The 15,943-nt window shown below is 40.0% G+C and overlaps 1 pseudogene; it reads right to left on the reverse strand.

Annotated features, from left to right (window-relative positions):
- Positions 1 to 496: 496 nt before the first annotated feature.
- Positions 497 to 15,663, reverse strand: LOC113889422 (annotated as a pseudogene).
- Positions 15,664 to 15,943: the final 280 nt, after the last annotated feature.

Below are 15,943 nucleotides of genomic sequence, written 5' to 3' on the forward strand. Positions count from 1 at the left end.
TAGAACACACAGGATGTTCTAGTATAATCCAATCAAACCTGCTCTAAAGCAATGCCTCCCGGTATTTTTCACATAACGGCATGAAAAAGAGGATTATGGTATCTGTCCATTCTGAGATAGATGAAGAAAACTGGAGTTAGATTCTAGGCATTTGGGAAATTCCTGAATTTTTTTTTTATGATTTTTATTTGAGGGGTGGGTGGGCAAGGGAAACACGGGCTGACATCTTCTACTTCAAGCTTTCTGTAGTTTCCAAACTGTACTTCTAACATGACCCAAAAGTAATATATTTGCTCCAAAGTGCTACATCAAAAAACATAATAAGTAAAACATGTTATTTATTTAATGTCATTAGTATGACTATGACTCACGAAAACAATAAAACAACAGGATCTTTTTAAGTCGGTAAGTAAAAACTAAACTAATAATAGCTAGTTCGTTGTTAAACATCACCTATAACCAAGATTTAAAATGACTGAATATACTTATTAGAGACCTGCAATTTAAGTAGAGTTTCATATCACCCCACTGTGAATGATGAGGATTCTTCTTCACAATAAATTTAAGCGCTGGTTCTCTTTTTTCTAAATCACAATCTTTCAGAAGGTATTCTTGTTTTGCTTCTGTTTTAGTTATAAGCTTGTGTTTATCATCAGCATCTCTGAAAACAGATAAATCCATTACATAAAGTAAATAAATTTTCAAAGCCCCAAAACCTAGGGGCATACATGCCAAAAGAAACATATAAATGCTTTTTCCTAAAACTCTCATGGTCAAATTAGCAGCATAAGAATTCCAACAGGAAAATATTAATTCTGAGAAGCTGTGTCAGCAACAGATCCATGTTATTTAACCTTTTAAGAATTTCTTTTTTACTTAAGTTTCTCTTTTCCACAAGGACACAAGGTCCAACTGCACCAAGCACAGATGAGTTTCCAGTTGGCTCTTTCTGAAAGCCAGGGAAAATGGGGACACAGACAATTACACAGCTCTTCACATTCATTTGTTCTCCATCTATATGCTGGGTACTGTTAAGGCACTCAGAATAAAGGAAATAAAAAACCTTGTTTTTCATGAAACTTACATTCTATTTAGAAAAGACATCAATAAGCAAAACATGACGACAGATAAAAGTACTATACACAAAGCACGGTAAAGGAATAGAAATTTCCAGAGACTGGGTAATCAGAGAAGGCCATTGGTGAGGGAACATTTGAGCAGGGCCTTTAAGAAGTCAGAGAACATTCCGAATAGCTAGAGAAAAAATATTTCTAGCAGAGAGAAGAGTAAATGCAAAAGCTCTAGGATAGGAGTATGTTTTGCAAATAGAGTTCACAGCAAGAGGGCTAGTGTGATCAGAATGCTTGAAGTTCAGTGATGGTGAGGAGTGATGGGAGATAAAGTCAGAGATAGGCAAGGGTCTCGTGAGCGATGGTGAAGACAATTTTATTCTGAATGGATTAAGTGCAGTTCAGTTCAGTCACTCAGTCATGTCTGACTCTTTGTGACCCATGGACTGCAGCACGCCAGGCTTCCCTGTCCATCACCAACTCCGAGCTTGCTCAAACTCATGTCCATCGAGTCAGTGACGCCATCCAACCATCTCATCCCCTATCATCCCCTTCTCCTTCTGCCTTCAATATTTCCCAGCATCAGGGTCTTTTCAAATGAGTCAGCTCTTCGCATCAGGGGACCAAAGTATTGGAATTTCAGCTTCAGCATCAGGCCTTCCAATGAATATCCAGGACTGATCTTTTAGGATGGTTGGATCTCCCTTGAGTCCAAGGGACTCTCAAGAGTCTTCTCCAACACCACAGTTCAAAAGCATCAATTCTTCAATGCTCAGCTTTCTTTATAGTCCAACTCTCATAGCCATACATGACCACTGGAAAAACCATAGCTTTGACTAGATGGACCTTTGCTGGCAAAGTAATCTCTCTGCTTTTTAATATGCTGTCTAGGTTGGTCATAGCTTTTCTTCCAAGGAGCAAGCGTCTTTTGATTTCATGGCTGCAGTCACCATCTGCAGTGATTTTGGAGCCCCCCAAAATAAAGTCTGTCACTGTTTCCATTGATTCCCCATCTGTTTGCCATGAAATGATGGGACCAGATGCCATGCTCTTAGCTTTCTGAATGTTGAGTTTTAAGCCAACTTTCTCACTCTCCTCTTTCCTTTCATCAAGAGGCTCTTTAGTTCTTCACTTTCTGCCATAAGGGTGGTGTCATCTGCATATCTGAGGTTTTGATATTTCTCCCAGCAATCCTGATTCCAGCTTGTGTTCATCCAGCCCAGCATTTCGCATGATGTACTCTGCATATAAGTTAAATAAGCAAGATCACAATATACAGCCTTGCCATACTCCTTTCCCGATTTGGAACCAGTCTGTTGTTCATGTCTATTCTAACTTGCTTCTTGACCTGCATACAGATTCCTGCTTTTTCTAAATCCAGCTTGAACATCTGCAAGTTCACGATTCATGTACTGTTGAATCTGAATGAATTAGAAACTGTTAAAAAGCCTTGAGTAAAAGGCTATAGGAGAAGAGACTAATGGTGCAAAAGTGGGAGAAGAGGCCAGTTAGAAGACTACCACTGCGGTGATCCAGGTAAGAGCTGGTAGGGGACCAGTCTAAGGGCATAACTGTACAGAGAATGAGAAATGAACAGATTCAGGATATGGTTTAAGACCTTAAACAGAAACAAATAGATCTGGAATTAAACATGGAATACAGAAACAACCAATGAGTGAAGCTGCCTTTACTGCAACAGTGAATCCTGAAGAGGCAGGTATAGGACAGGGAGGGGAGAAGGAGGACAGTTAATAATCAAGAATAACTTTAAGATGACCAAACAATTTGGAAGTATAAACCAAAGGAAGGAAAACTATCATTGTATGAATTCTATAATTGTCAAAGATGTTGGAAAAAAACAGAATGGATGGCTATATCCCTAATTATGTTTAACCTTTTCAATATTTTTCCAGACTACTACATGTGCTGTGCTCAGTCACTCAGTCATATCCAACCCTTTGCAACCCATGGAACACACCAAGCTCCTCTGTCCGTGGAATTTTCCAGGCAAGAATACTGGAGTGGGTTGCCGTTTCTGCTCCAGCAGACTACTACATAACTTTCAGTTGATAATCACTGGCTTCCACTTTTTCTCATGGAAAAAGGTTATATGTGGACTCCCTGGTGGGCTCAGAGGTTAAAGCGTCTGCCTGGAATGCAGGAGACCCGAGTTCGATCCTCTGGGTTGGGAAGATCCCGGAGAAGGAAACGGCAACCCACTCCAGTACTCTTGCCTGGAGAATCCCATGGACGGAGGAGCCTGGTGGGCTGCAGTCCATGGGGTCACAAAGAGTTGGACAGGACTGAGTGACTTCATTTCACTTTCTTCCTAGTTCCTGAATGCTATCTACTTTAAGAGATAATACTGTGGACCTTAACCACTGTATGCATCGATGACATTGTTATGCATAAACACTGGGAACAGAGTTTATGATTCATAATTCCAAGGGATACCAGAACATTTCCCATCACTGATCATGAGATCAGAAATAGCTCTCATTCTATCTTCTAAGGATTCTACTTGGCAACAAGTCAATGGTGCCAGCTCTCAATGTCTGCAGCAGGGACTCTGAAAGGGCAGGTCCACCAGGCATGTGAGCAGCTGATCTGGGGCAGAACATATAAGTGGGCACAGGGAGCAGATAAGAGGCTGAGTGAGAATCCAAGGTGGGATCTTCAGGTGTGAAAGACACCAACGCAGGACTTGTGGAGGTAAGCAGTAGGGACAGAACCATGTAGAGTAGTGAGGGATAATCTGTGGTGATATAAAAAAAGAAATAAAGGCTAGGAGAAAGGGAATGACAGAGGAATCTGATTTCCTCATCTATTCTCTTCCCTGCCAATTCAGAAGAACAGAAAATGAACGGAAAGAGGTGTTCTACGTACCAGGAGAGTGGTTTTACTTTCCTCCTCTCAATGAAGGTGCCAGTCCTCTGACCAAGGTGGTTACGGTGGTCAAAGAAAGAAAAAAACAAATGGATCCTTAGGGGTGGGTAAGAGAAGGATTAGGAACCTGCTACTAGGAGATGGTTAAAGAAAAAAGCAAAAGGACGTATCCACGGCAGACCCAGGGCCATCCTTCCTATTGATATGGCATGACTGCTAAGCATAGGCTTCCTGTATTTTTTGGCAAAATGAAAACACAGAAATTTGGAAACTTCCAAAACGAAAAACAAATTATTATGAAAATGCTGAATCCAAATGGAGCAAATCATTATTTTGCCCTAAACCTACATGCAAATGTTAAACTTTAGTAATTTAGAACATGCTCTGAAAAAAAATAAGTACCTGCAATTATCACAAGTTGCCAAATCAAAGTGGTTCATAAGGTAAGAATCCATGATCTTTACCACATTCTTCACATATAACATAATCAAATTCCATAACAGGTCCTAAAGAATGGAAAATTCATTCTAAGTTTCCTTTTTGTGTAATTAGAATACATTTCCCTTATTTGTATTAGCTACAAATGTATTTTATGACTGATACAATATTTACATAAGACACATAAAACTTTAAGTAATCTCCCATTTATTAAAAAAATTGAAGGAAAAAAGAAATGAGAAAGGAAATAATATAAAGGAAAAATTATCAACTCATTCAGTTTTGTTGAACAAAACCACATGTAAAGTACTTGTATTATTAATACTTCTGTATTGCTGCTATACAAATACAAATTTAGTGGCTAAAATAACACAAACTTATTTTATCCCAGTCTGTAGTTTTACATTTGACACAGGTCTCAGTGGGCTAGAGGCAAGTTGTTGGCAGAGTTGCACTCCTTTCTGGAGGTTTTGGAGGGACAATCTACCACCCTGCCATTTCAGTAGAGGCCACCTGCATTCCTTGACTCACGGCTCCCTTCCTCCATCTTCAAGCCAGCAACTGTAGCTTCTTATATCACTATGATTCTTCCATAATCACACACCCCAGACCTCTCCGCCTCTCTCCTACTTTTAAGGATGCTTGTGATTACAGGCTGGATAACCAGAATAAGCTCCTCACCTCAAGGTCTTTAACCTTAATTTTATCTGCAAAGTGCCTTTCACTCTGTAAGGTAGTAAATTCACAGATTCCAGGGTGATTAGAATGTGGACATTGCTGGGGGCATTATGCAGCCCACCACAGTACTGCTGAGAGTACAGAGATAGTCCCAAGGCGGAAGCAAGATGGGGGAGCTGCTTACACATAAGGGACATAACATACACACAGAAAAGAGAACAGTAAAGAGCAAAACAAGAGTAAAAGAGAGACAATACAGAATTCACTTTCAAGTGGGAAACTCCATTCCACCTCCTACCAACAGGGTAAATGGCTTCCTCTTCATCTGTCTCCACTACTAGATTGAAAATCTCTAAAGGGTAGAGATTGTACTTAGCTATACAACCTCAACACCCACTACAGAAACTACTCCAGGTAAAGTAAAGCAGAATTTTTTTAAAAAGATTTCAAATACCTAGCTAAGGATCTTTATCCTATAGAACTGTTTTCTTTTATCAGCAAATATGAAAGTTTTACTAATAAGGTCTTCAGGATGACTGCCACTGCCAAGCCCCAACTCTGAGAACTACCACTAACCCCAGTGGGAAGAAAAATGGAGTTGTCATTGTTCATAATTCATTCAACATATTCCTATCACTGCCTCTCCTTACCTACTTCCAATACAAGAAGGTCAATTAATATTCTAGCACTTCTTAATCTCACTAATCTCCAAACCCTAACAAAATCCAAGTTATCAGATGTATGATTTGCAAATATTTTCCCTCCTTCAGTAGGTGGTCTTTTCGAAGGTTTCCTTTGCTATGTAGAAGCTTTTTAATTTGATGCAGTCCCACTTGTTTAACAGTTCTGGGTTTTTTTCTTAATTTTTAAAAAATATATCAGCTATAATTTATTTAAAGATTTTCAATTATGAAGGTTCTGCCTTTATCGCCTCTGCTTTGGTGTCATATCCAAAAATATCATTAGCAAGAGCAATGTCAAGGGGCTTTTCATGTTTTCTTCTAGGAGTTTTACGGTCTGTCTTACATCTAAATCTTTAATCCATTTTGAGTTATACTGTATGATGTAAGACAGTGGCCTCGTTTCATTCTTTTCCATGTGAATGTCCAGTTTTCCCAACTCCATTATTAATGTCCTTTCTCTATTGTATATTCTTGGCTCCTTTATCATAATTAACTGACCATCCGTGTAGGTTTTTTCTGGGCTCTCTCTTCTGTTCCACTGATCTATGTGTCTGTTTTTATGCCAATATCATACTTATTGTCATTATGATGGCTTTGAAATATAATTTGAAATCAGGGAGCATGAGGTCTCCAGTTCTGTCCTTCTTTTTCAAGATTCAATGGCCATTCAGGGTCTTTCATTATTCATATGAATTTAAAATTTTTTCTATTTCTGTGGGAAAATGCTATTGGAATTTTGGCTGGGCCTGCACTGATTCTGTACATTGCTTTAGGTACTATGGACATTTTAAGATTAGTAACTCTTCCAACCCAAGAGTATAGAATGTCTTCAATTTAGTTGTGTCTTCTTCCATTTCTTTCATTTTTGTCTTACAGTTTCAGTGTACAAGTATTTCACCTCCTTGGTTAAATTTATTCCTAGGTATTTTATTATTTCTGATAAATAGGCAGTTGTAAATAGGACTGTTTCCTAATTTCTCTTTCTGATAGTTCACTAGTAATGTACAGAAATGCAACAGATTTCAGTGTATTGATTTTGTTTCCTGAAACTTTACTGAGTACATTTATTAGTTTACACATACAGATATACATGTTTCAGAAATCATGAGTTCATATCCATGATTTTAATCTATCTAATTTTGATCCATTCCCATAGGGTTCTTTCTTGCCTTCTCCCATTCTACGTTTGTATGTCCTTTCTTCCACAATGAGAACCCTGGCTCCCAACATCAAGAAATACATTCGTCTATTGAGCCAATAATACGTCTAAAATAATTTCAAAGTTGCTTCCCTCATATCACTCTATGAGTTCAGGAATGTTGTAGTTTTTCCCCTACCCCACCTATCTCAAACTGAGGATACACTGTCAAATGCTATGCTCATAAATCATCTGGACTAGCTCCTTCTGTCCTCCCCCTCTTCAATATGTGTTAATTCATTTGGAAAAATACATCCATTTGTTTATTTGCTTTTAGGTTGTTTACTGCTTCTATACATGTTAACTTTTTTTTAAATATGTAAACTTACTGGAAGTATACATACTTTTGGGTCAGTTACCCTACTGCTGTGAATCAGAGAGCTGGACAAAAGTTTATCTCCAAATATATTCACTGCAGTAATAATTATTAGAATAGAGAAAGAAACAAAAGAGCTGCATTTCAATGAACCATGGTACAGCCATCAAATGGAATACTATGTAGCCGTTAAAAAGAAAGCCCTGAAAGAATATTTGAGAAATGGGGAAACCACTTTTCCTCTAAACATAAGAAAGAATGTGCTAAATTTTATCTCTTGCATTCAAGACCCCCATTTCAACCTATCAAGATAATTTTAAGTATTTATTCTATCAACCTGTCTATTATAAGACCGAGAGCATCAACTCTAAGCATATAAACCACATTTTTAAATGAATCTGCCAAATTTGTTTAATTTTTATCTACTAGCAAAACTGCCAAATTTCATCATTCTTATAAAGTCAACTTGCTCACTGACTAAATGTGTCATTTTTTAACATCAGTTTGCAAAAAATCACGCATGTTATTCAAAATGACCAATCTAGATATCTGTTTTTTGAAAACCCACTTTACCTGGTTGATGAACAACTTTTCCAACTGTATGTTATTCCTCCTCCTCCTCTTCCAGGATGAAGCCTCCTCCTGTGTCAATTATCTTTGGGGCTGCTTTTACATTAGCCATGCCTATAAAAGTTAAGAAGTGGTCAAGAAATGAACCAGGTAAGCCCATATGCTCCCTTGTGTATAAACAGGAACTTTCAAAAATGTAATATATATCAAACAAGACGAGGATGTCCACTATTATCACTTCTATTCAACGTTATACTGAGGCCCCAGTCACCGTAATATGGCAAGAGAACAAGACAAGCGTAAAGGCTGAAAGGGTAAATCCGCATTTACTCACAGATGATGTGATTGTGTAATAGAGGACATCCACAGGAATCTGCAATTAGAGTCAAGAAATAATACCTAGGAATAGACGTGTAAAACGTCAAAAACACCACTAACAGAAATCAAAGTCACTTCTCCCCAGATTCACCTAAAGATTCAATGTGATCCCACTCGAACCCTAGCAGGTGCTTGCATGTGTGTGTTGTGGGTGGGGAGGAATAATGGGAGCTGACAAGCCGATCTAATGCTTATATGTAAATACAAAGAACACAGAATAGCCAAGATAATCCTGAACAAAACTAGAGCATTTACACCACCCAGATTTAAAGATTTACTACAAAGCTTCAGTAATTATGACAGCGTAGTACTGAAACAAAGACAAAGAGACCAGTATAATCGAGTCCTGTAATAGGTCTACACGTATTTACAGCGAAGGCTCCAAGGCAATTCAGTGAGAAAAAGATAGTATTTTCAATAAATGATGCTAGAATTTATGACTAAGGCACTTCTACAAAACAGTGAGGAAAAGATGGCCATTCCAATAAATGAACTTTGATTCTATCACATACAATAGACACAGAACAATTTTGAAATGGGTCACAATCTTGAACATAAAAGGTAAAATAAAGCTTCTAGAAGAAAACATAAAATAACTTTATGAACTTGAGGCAGCCAAAAACTTCTTACACATGACATACACGTATCAACCATAAGAGAAAAACTGTTTAATTGAACTTGACTGAAAATTATTATAACTTCAAATTTTAACAAGATGGTGGAGTAGAAGGATGTGTACTCATCTCCTCCTGCAAAAGCACCGAAATCTCAACTAGCTGTTGAACAACTAGGACAGGAGAACACTAGAACCCACCAAAAAAAATACATGTCCAAAGACAAAGAAGCCACAAGGAGACGGACGTTTACAGAAGCCTCTTAGCCTCATTCACCAGAAAGTGAAAGTATCAATCAGTCATGTCTGACTCTTTGCAATCCCGTGGACTGTAGCCTGCCAGGCTCCTCTGTTCATTGAATTCTCTAGGCAAGAATTCTGGAGTGGGTTGCTATTTCCTTCTCCAGGGAACACATGTATAAGACCATCAGAAGAAGAAGAACCACAATCCCACAGCGGCTAGAACAAAAATCACATGACAAAAAGTTAATCAGGATGAAAAAGAGTTATGTCCCAGGTGAAGGGACAATATAAAACCCCTGAAAAACAACTAAATGAAGTGGAGACAGGCAAGCTTTCTGAAAAAGCATTCAGAATGATAGTGAAGATGATCCAGGATCTCAGAAAAAGAATGGAGAAGACGCAAGGAAGGTTTACCAAAGAGTCAGAAGTACTAAAAATAAATGAACACAGATGAACGATACACTAGAAGGAATCAACAGCAGAATAACTGAGACAGACGAATGGGTAAGTGACCTGGAAGACAGAATAGTGGAAATCACTGGTGCAGAACAGAATATAGAAAACAGAACGGAAAAAAAAAAAAAAATGAAGACAGCCTAAGAGACCTCTGGGACATTAAACACACCAACATCCGCATTATAGGGGTCCCAGAAGGAGAAGAGAGAGAGAGAGAAAGGACCAGAGAAACTATCTGAAGAGATAATAGTTGAAAACTTCCCTAACATAGGAAACGAAATAGTCAACCAAGTCCAGGAAACAGAGTCCTCGGCGGGATAAACCCAAGGAGGAACACACCAAGACACATAGTAATCAAAATGACAAAAATGAAAGACAAAGATAAAATATTAAAAGGAACAAGGGAAAAGTGACCAATAACATACAAGGGAACTCCCATCTGGTTATCAGCTGATTCCTCAACAGAAACTCTACAAACTAGAGGGAACCGCACGATATACTTAAAGTGTTGAAAGGGGAGAACCTACAACCAAGAATACTCTACCCACCAAGATTCTCATTCAAATTTGATGGAGAAATCAAAAGCTTTCCAAACAAGCAAAAGTTAAGAGAAATCAGCACCACCAAACCAGCTTTACAACAAATGCTAAAAAAACTTTTCTAGGCAGGAAACACAAGAGAAGGAAAACACCTACAGAAGATAAACCCAAAACAATTAAGAAAATGGTAATAGGATCATGTATATTGATAATTCCCTTAAATGTAAATGGATTAAATGCATCAAGCAAAAGACAGACTGGTTAGGCAGATGAAAATGTTCATGTACACACTTCCACTTACTACATCACTCTGCCTGACCTCCCAAGTTGTATGTAATTATATTGTTAAGTTAATCTTGGTCCCATTATGGCTTGCAACTGTAACTATTTTTTATTTTTTGTCTGGCTATTGACTGTGAAAACTGACAAACATCTCTTACTATTGTGATTATGTAACTATTACTCAATACTGTTGTATCATGATTGGGCAACAGAAAAATAATAGAATTCTATATCACCCTGCTGCTGCTGCTAAGTCACTTCAGTCCTGTCCAACTCTGTGCGACCCCATAGACCCCGTCCCTGGGATTCTCCAGGCAAGAACGCTGGAGTGGGTTGCCATTTCCTTCTCCAATGCATGAAAGTGAAAAGTGAAAGTGAAGTCACTTAGTCGTGGCCGACTCTTCGTGACCCCATGGACTGCAGCCTACCAGGCTCCTCTGTCCATGGGATTTTCCAGGCAAGAGTAATGGAGCGGGTTGCCATTGCCTTCTCCATATATCACCCTAACTACCATTTAATAGAAAAACCTGTAATCACTTTTTGGAATCCAGATATATATCAGAATTATCTTGGAATTTCTTGAAAAATACAAATGCCCAGGTATTGCTATTCTTTGCCAGAGCTCCAGATATGTTTCTAATGAGCAGCCATGTTTAAAAACAACTGGACTAATGATGATCTTTTACTTTTATCGAGTTTGTTTCACACTTCTATTTCATATTCAGTGCTCCCATTTCATTTAATTTTCCAATTTCTCCATCTTTTTTTATGTTCTTTTTCAAGCCTTTATCAAGTGTAGTAGAAAAGCTTTTATATACAAATATATAAACAGTATGTATAATAATTTTAGAAAACATGAATTTTGCCTAACTAAAAAGTTTATGACAGTTTGAATCCACTTGCTTGTCTTAGTATGAACAGAATGCTAGATTTCTAATTAAAAAAAAAATAGATATTCAACAAGCAACAAAGGTTTACCGTACAGCACAGAGAACTATACTCAATACCTTGTAATAACCTATGATGGAAATAACTTGAAAAATAACACACGGGTATATGTATAACTGAACCACCTCACTGTACACCTGAAACATTCATTGTAAGTCAACTATACTTCAATAAATATATAAAGAAAAAAAAACTATCAGAACCTCTATTCATCAAAAGACACCATTATGAGAGTAAAAAGACAAGATGAAAATTGGCAGAAGCTATTTGCAATATGTATATCTGACAAAAGACTCATATCCAGAATATACAGTGAAATCCTATAAACAGGCTTTCCTGGTGGCTCAGATGGTAAAGAATCCTCCTGCAATGCAGGAGACCCAGGTTTGATCCCTGGGTCAGGAAGATGCCCTGGAGAAGAGGAATGGCAACCCACTCCAGTATTCTTGCCAGGAGAATCCCATGGACAGAGAAGCCTGACAGACTGTTAAGGGATCGCAAAGAGTTGGACACAACTGAGCAACTAACACTTTCACTTCAGTAAAAGAAAAACAGAGCCTTAAAAAGAGGCAAAAGACCTGAAGAGAAACTTCACAAATGAAAACATGCAAATATCCAGTAACCACAAGAAAAATGTCTATCATTAGAAATTAGGAAAATACAAATTAAAACCATAATGAAATACCACCACTCTGACCAGAATACTCAAAATGAAAAAGACTGACAATACCAAATGAAGATGTGGTATTGAGACTGTCATACATTGCTGGTAAGATTCTAAATTGATATAATGAGTGTTTGACAATGCCTCAGTTCAGTTCAGTTCCTCAGTCATGTCCAACTCTTTGTGACCCCATGAACTGCAGCACGCCAGCACTCCCTGTCCGTCACCAACTCCCAGAGTTTACCCAAACTCATGTCCATTGAGTCGGTGATGCCATCCAACCATCTCATCCTCTGTCATCCCCTTCTCCTCCTGCCCTCAATCTTTCCCAGCATCAGGGTCTTTTCAAATGAGTCAGCTCTTCGCATCAGGTGACCAAAGTGTTGGAGTTTCAGCTTCAGCATCAGTCCTTCCAATGAATATCCAGGACTGATCTCCTTTAGGATGGACTGGTTGGATCTCCTTGAGTCCAAGGGACTCTCAAGAGTCTTCTCCAACACCACAGTTCAAAAGCATCAATTCTTCAATGCTCAGCTTTCTTTATAGTCCAACTCTCACATCCATACATGACTACTGGAAAAACCACAGCCTTGACTAGACAGACCTTTGTTGACAAAGTAATGTCTCTGCTTTTTAATATACTGTCTAGGTTGGCCATAACTTTCCTTCCAAGGAGAAAGCGTCTTTTAATTTCATGGCTGCAATCACCATCTGCAGTGATTTTGGAGCCCCCAAAAATAAAGTCAGCCACTGTCTCCACTGTTTCCCCATCTATTTGCCACAAAGTCATGGGACCGGATGCCATGATCCTAGTTTTCTGAATGTTGAGCTTTAAGCCAACTTTTTCACTTTCCTCTTTCACTTTCATCAAGAGGCTCTTTAGTTCTTCTTCACCTTCTGCCATAAGGGTGGTGTCATCTGCATATCTGAGGTTATTGATATTTCTCCCAGCAATCTTGATTCCAGCTTGTGCTTCTTCCAGCTCAGCGTTTCTCATGATATATTCTGCGTATACTAAAGCTAAATATACATTTCCCCTAGGAGCCAGGATTACATTTCTAGGTATATACGCAATAGAAATGTGTGCATATGTCCACCATAAAACATATATCAAAATGCTCACAAATGTTTTCCTTTTAATAGCTCCAAACTGGAAAGAACCCAAATGTCCATCAAAAGGAAGTGGAAAACTACAATGTAACAACATAAAAGAGTACTATAGAACATACAAATGAACAAACTACCAACACATGCAACAGCAGGGATGAAGCTCTCAGGTATTACTTTGAGCAAAAGAAGCCAGATACTGTATGATTCCATTTATATAATGTTCAAAAACAGATGGTACTAATCAAACCATCAGAAGAGTAGTTACTTCTGAGGGTGAGTAACTGACTAGGAAGTGACAGTGGGGAAGCGCCTACGGTTCTGGAAGTGTCAGTACACGACATTGATGCCATGGTATTAGACATGAGCACTCACACAGGTAAAATTCAGATAAGTGCATTTTACATTAGTGTATGGTGTAACTAATTCTTTAAGACAAAGAGGTATTATTTTGCTTAAATCACGCACCTTCCCTGGCCTCAATTTCTTTTTCTATTATATAAAGGGATTAGAGTATAATAAGCCTGTTTCTACAGTTAACAGCAATTTTCATACTTTACTATATTGCCCATTTATCTCCTTATATCCCTGCATCAGCCTGAGCACTTTTATCTCTGTCATTCTGAAAAACAGTTTAGCATTCCATGAATATTTACTGACTGGATAGAAAATGTACCAGAATATGATTTTGATTTCATGAATGTTATAAGAAGAAGGGAAGCTGTAGTTATTAAGACTATAATTAGAGCAGGATCCTGAGAGATGCTAAATCATGCCAAAAACAAAGCCCCATTTCTCTCTACTGCTATGCCTTGTATTTCCCCAGGACCTTAGCACTACTCTTAGCAACACATTCTAAGCAAGTTCTCGGTCTTTTTCAAGGCATATGTCATAGCGCACACAGAGTATGAAAACTATACATATGGAAATAAAAGTATTACAAAGAACAAAAATCTCAGCACCTAACTAACTCAAAGCACAGGTTGTCTACAATGCAACAACACAATTCAGTTCTTTGGTAAATGCCCAAGACATCTTACAAGATATTCATGCCGCCTTGCTTTCCATTATCAGACATTTAATACCACTTTATGCTCTACTTTGCACCCCTGTTCCATAGCCATTTTACACATTTTAGAAATCTATATGGAATCATGAACATGAATTAATCCATGCAGATGAAGAACATTTTGTCCTGATCCTAGAATGCTTAAAAGTGGTCAAAATGTGCAGATTCAGTGTCAGTATGAATGAATATAGACATGCAGCTAGCTGTTTTCACTCTGCCTTTCTTCTGGCTGATGAGAAGGGGGAGTAGATGACACAGTTCTGACCGAGCTCAACTGCTCAAGTAGGTTTAGACACAGGTTTACGAACACAGGTGCTTCACATTACAGAGGCAGTGCTGAAGAACCACATGTCAACCAAACTGTATTTCTCTGGGGAAAATGATTAGTTGACCCCCCACTGGAGAATTACATGATAGGCAAAGAAATAGGCAGCCAAGTGCTGCTCTAAGAAAAAAGATGAAATCCAAGCAAGAATAACAGCCCTTCATCCTAAGAGTGAGAGAAATGCCTAGTATAGCAGAGGCAACTAGTGAGCAAGGAAAGGCCCTGAATCCAGGGTCAGATTAGACCCGAGTTCTAGTCCTGATTAGCCTTTGCACTTACTGGGATGAACCTGAGCAAACCCCCTTTCCTTTACTGATCCTCAATTATCATCTCAGTACAATACGGATAACAAGCCCTGCCCTAAATAATTCCAGGTTAGCTGTTTGAATCAAATTAGCCAAGCTGAAAAACGTGAAGCACAACAGGTGCCACTCTGTTCCCCCCAGGCAGGCAGGAGCTAGTGTCTGTCTGCCCCCAGCACGTAGCAAGCACTGCGTATCAGCCCGTGTTATACGGAGGCATGAAGGAGCTGGTGCAGGACTACTACTCAAATGTGCTATAAGGTCTAAAAGCTTTACACAAAGACCACCCCCTGGGACCCGTGGCAATTGCAGGAAGAGAGCAGAGAGGGAGAGCTAAGACACTGGCTGGCACCTCCAGACGGCGAGGGAGGCTGTATCCCCAAACTAAGGACGGTAGCTGGACCACCCAAGGCAGGGAGGAAAGGCCAGGGCTGGGAGTCAGGGTCGCCTTGTGGTCTTGGGCAGTCCGCAGTGACAATCTCCGACGAGCGGATTCCCTACCCCCCTCCGCTACCCCCTCCACCCGCCCCTACCCGGGACTGCACAAACGTCTGCGCTCAGATGCGAGAGGGACGCCCCATCCAGGATGCGGCCCCCGGTCCCCCAGAAAAGAGAAGAGGCAGGCGCCGCCAAGGGCCCAAACCTCCAGTAGTTGCAGCTGCCGTTGCCGGGTAAGGCCGGGCCGCCAGCCGGGCTTGGCGCAGCATCAGCGCCCGCTGCCGCTTCCGCTCGATGCTCGCCCGCACTGAGGCAGACAGCTCCGTTGGTTGTTCCGAAGCCGCCGGCTCCGACGAAGCTTCCCCGGCGGCGGCCATCTCCGCCGGTGACGGTCGGTGGCTCTAGCCCCGCGCACGCGCACTGCTGGCCCAAAGCGTGCCCAAGGCTCCCCTTCGCGGAGTCGCCAGCACCGCCTCCTATCGGGAGCGCACCTGCGCAATTAGAGAAGGAAGTGGGGAAGGAAAGGGCGGAGGGTGAAGTCTGCGCACGCGTTGGCGCGGAAGCTACCTGCTGGTTTATAATACAGCGCAAGAGCCAGTGAGACATCAGTGATCAGAACCTGGTCATCTCTAAAATAATAGTTTCGCTTGGTAGTTCAGTCAGTTCAGTTCAGTCGCTCAGTCGTGTCCGGCTCTTTGTGACCCCATGGACTGCAGCACTCCAGGCCTCCCTGTCCATCA

Source organism: Bos indicus x Bos taurus, unplaced genomic scaffold (genome assembly GCF_003369695.1).
Source record: "Bos indicus x Bos taurus breed Angus x Brahman F1 hybrid unplaced genomic scaffold, Bos_hybrid_MaternalHap_v2.0 tig00478972_arrow_arrow_obj, whole genome shotgun sequence".
Taxonomy (NCBI): Eukaryota; Metazoa; Chordata; class Mammalia; order Artiodactyla; family Bovidae; genus Bos; species Bos indicus x Bos taurus.